Here is a 4,256-nt window from a genome sequence, read left to right on the forward strand (position 1 = left end):
GTATTATGATTCTATTTGGGTGATAGTGGATCGATATACGAAGTCTGCTCACTTTCTCCCGGTGAGGACAACGTATACAGTGGATCAATATGCTGATTTGTATATTAAGGAGATAGTTCGACTTCATGGTGCCCCAAAGTCGATAGTTTCAGATCGAGATCCAAAATTTACATCCAAATTCTGGGAAAGTTTACAGCAAGCAATGGGTACTAAGTTGAAATTCAGTACAGCTTTTCATCCTCAAACCGATGGTCAATCTGAAAGGACTATCCAGATACTTGAGGATATGTTGAGAGCATGTGTAATGGACTTTGAAGGTTCTTGGAACAAGTACCTACCTCTGATTGAGTTTTCTTATAACAATAGTTATCAGAGTACCATTGGCATGGCTCCGTATGAGATGCTTTATGGAAGGAAATGTCGATCACCTATTCACTGGGATGAGGCCGGTGAACGTAGGTACCTTGGACCTGAAGGCATCCAAAGAACGAGCGAGGCTATTGTAAAGATTCGAGCTCGTATGCTTGCTTCCCAAAGTAGACAGAAAAGCTACGCAGATCCAAAGCGTAGAGATGTTGAATTCCAAGTTGGGGATTTTGTTTTTCTTCGGGTGTCCCCAATGAAGGGAATTCGAAGGTTCGGGAAGAAAGGAAAGTTAAGTCCCAGGTTTATTGGTCCATTTGAGATTCTTGAGAAAGTAGGTCAGGTAGCTTATCGGTTGGCTCTACCTCCTGCTTTATCTGGGGTTCATAACGTGTTTCATGTCTCGATGCTTCGGAAATATGTATCAGATACAACTCATGTCTTAAGTTATGAAGACATTGAGCTTCAGACCGACCTGTCATATGAAGAGCAACCAGTACAAATTTTAGACAGAAAGGAAAAGGTGTTGCGGAACAAGACTATTCCGCTAGTTAAAGTGTTGTGGCGAAACAACAAGGTTGAAGAAGCGACTTGGGAATTAGAGTTGGAAATGCGGGAGCTGTATCCCGAGCTTTTCAGGTAAATTTCGAGGACAAAATTTCTATAAGGGGGGGATAGTTGTAATATCCCGAAAAATAAAATAATATTTAAATAGGCATATTTTATTAAATATATACTAGTTTTAGTAATGAGGTAAGATTATGATCTTACTTAAAGTTAATTAGTGTCAATTTAATAAATAGTTAAATAAAGCGTAATTTATTAATTACAGAGATTTTTTAAAATTATGTATACAATATATATGCTATATGTGGAATAAAATATGTTTTTAGATCAACAATAGTAGGAATTCGATGGATTGGCCAGCAATATTTTGGTGGTATTAGTGGGTATTCTTAAAGTACCAAATATTTTCTTTGTAATGTCTAGAAATTTTAAGATTAAACGAATTATTTATTGGGTATAGTTTGATATTTACCCATCTATATTATTATTGATAACTTATTAGATAAGAAACATAAGTGATGACTAAGCTATTTGTGGTGACTAACCACACTAACAAAGTGACTAAGCTTAATAGATAATTCTAGCACCATTTCTTTGAATGACACGAATGGCCACCTTACTCAACAAGTTTTGGCTAGTCAAAGTTAATATTATCTTTCTCCTTATTTTATTATTTTATTTACATGGTGTAAACTTAAAACTTAAGTCATTCATCACTTAAGACTTTGACACGTAGAACTAGAAGCCACTAAGCATGCCATTTTGGTGATTAATCTAGTTCAAGCTTAAGTTTATAAGCTTCATAGAAAACTTATATAAAGGATATCTCACACTACATTTGGGTGTGCTCCTCTCTATCTCTGCCACTTTATTCTTTTCTCTCTTTTCATGTATTAAAAGCTTAACCCTTCAAAGCAAGCTTAGGATCATATATATATATATATATTAGAGGGTATATTTACGGGTGTTAATAATTATATCAATTAAGGTTTTGAATATAAACTGGGAATTATGACTAAGAGTAAGGGCTACTGAGGTTTTGATGAAAGCTACACTAAGGCTATAAAAGAATCATTTTACTTGGATAGTTAACTTTTGGACTATTATACGCCAAATTATATTCTGCTCGGATCGGTTAGCACACTCATTAGGATATACAGGTAAGAAAAGTGGTATGCACCGATTATTATTAAATGTTAATGGTTGTATGGTTATAGCCTCGATTATAAATGAGATTCTGATTAAATATTTGTTAAGCCTCGGTTATGACTGAAGGTTAGAATCGATTAATACCGTTACGAGTAATTACTCTTGAAACCGCGGTTAGGTTTCTTACTTATCGTTTGCTTCATCGGGCAACGATAGTGACATATACAGCTCGTGGTTAACGAGTGGTAAAGGGGTACTTTATAAAGTACCAAGATTGTGTAATATGTAATGCGTAAAGGGGTACTTTATGATATTATGTAATGTGTAAACATGATGACAGGAGATTAAATTGGTAATCATTTTTCAGTTATTGTTTGTTCACTTTTTCTTGCTGAGTCTCTGTGACTCACAGGTGCTTTATGGTGCAGGTAAGGGGAAAGCAAAGGTTGAGCAGCCATGAGTTCGGGGTCATAGCAGCAATGTACATATCAGCCGCAGTGTTTCGGCCCAGTAATCAGGATGCTCTATTTTGAAAGTATTTTGGGAGTACAAAGTTTATGTTATAAAAATACTATTAAACCAGTTTGTGAATATTTTGAAAACAGGGGGACCCCATGGTTAATACCAATTATCTTTTATCATAGTCTATGTGTAAAATTTTTAATTATCAAAATATTAATTACCCACACTTTTGATATAATTATATAGTATCTAAAGAATAATTTTATAAAAGCACACACGTGGCGTCCCTGTTGGACAGGGCGTTACAAATAGCCTAGGGTTATTACCCTAGTGATATATGTGTATAAATTCCATGTTAATTGAAATGAAATTTAGGGATTATGTGCATAAGGCATAATCAGGTTGGACTCGGTACACATAACCGAGATGAACCACTTCTAAGGCCTTAATGTAATTAGACGTGTGAGAGCAACACATGAGTCTACATCACGTAGATTTAATTAGATGTGTGAGCGCAACACATAGGTCTACGGCACGTAGACATAAATGGGCATGTTGATATAATGATCAGGTCTGTGCTATACAGACATATGTGAATGAGCATACTATATTTGTTATGATTTATACTGTCTTGCTGGGCTTGTCTCACGGGTGTTCTACTGTGCAGTAAAGGGTAAGGCATTAGCTGATCAGCCATGAGCTTCAGGAGCAGGGCGAAGAATGTACATGTTCATGCCACTTCAGACCAAGCGGGTTATGGGTCTAATAGTGTTGACTTTTGTATTCTGTTTTGCCACTTAGGTCGGCTAGTAAGAAAGAACTTGTAATAAGTTTGTAATTATTTTTGGGATCCGAACTATTTTGAAAAGTTTAAATATATTACAAGTTTATTTTCATTCTGATTAATATAAAAGTTTAAATTCTGCGCTATTTTAATTAGTATCCCGATTAGGGGATTAGGGTTTCATAAGCATTTTGGGTAGCGTGCCTAATTACTTAAGGCGTTACATTCTCACTTGAAGGTTGTAAGTATTTTTGGTCAAAAGTTTGGTCATCCACTACTCCTCCTAAAGTTAAGCATTTAATTTGGCGAGTGTTATCCCACACTATACCTATTGCCTATTCTTTATCTTTTTATCTATCATTCCTTCCTCAATTTGCCCTCTTTGCTAACTGACTTCGGAGATAGTGAAGCACGCCATCTTAGAATGTCGACATGTTAAAAAGGCTTGGAAACATTATGCCTTTTTGAATTTATATAATAGCCATAAAGATGATACTGTGGACATATTCTTTGCTAAGGCTTTTGATTTATATGATAAACAGAACCTTGCTGTCTTGTTTTGTTTTGTTTGGACAATTTAGAATCAGCAAAATAACCTTTTTCATAATAAAAAGAGCCTTCCCCCAACGAAACTTTTTCATTATGCAGTTAACTATTTCCTTGAATATGATATGGCTCATCATTAAAAACTTAAACTATCAAAGCAGAAGTAGTAAATTGGTGAACAGGTACCTCCGTTGGCTGCTAGGGCATGGAGATTCAACACAGATGCTACCATTGATGATGTCTTCGAAAAATACTGATTAGGGTTGTTGTATGTGAAGATAATGATAGTATGAAAGCTTGTTTTGTTATTCCACTTGCACCAGTTGTTCCCCCAGATGTAGGTGAAGCTAAAGCTATTTTGGTTGTTATTTCCTAGATCCAAGCT

General features: G+C 35.5%; 1 long non-coding RNA gene across 1 annotated transcript; it reads left to right on the forward strand.

Moving 5' to 3' along the window:
- Nucleotides 1-1,924: 1,924 nt before the first annotated feature.
- LOC133035085 (uncharacterized) lies at nucleotides 1,925-3,471 on the forward strand. Its single transcript, XR_009686363.1, has 2 exons — nucleotides 1,925-2,090; nucleotides 2,508-3,471. It is a non-coding gene; the product is annotated as an uncharacterized LOC133035085 (long non-coding RNA).
- Nucleotides 3,472-4,256: the final 785 nt, after the last annotated feature.

This window comes from Cannabis sativa, chromosome 2 (genome assembly GCF_029168945.1).
Source record: "Cannabis sativa cultivar Pink pepper isolate KNU-18-1 chromosome 2, ASM2916894v1, whole genome shotgun sequence".
Classification (NCBI taxonomy): domain Eukaryota; kingdom Viridiplantae; phylum Streptophyta; class Magnoliopsida; order Rosales; family Cannabaceae; genus Cannabis; species Cannabis sativa.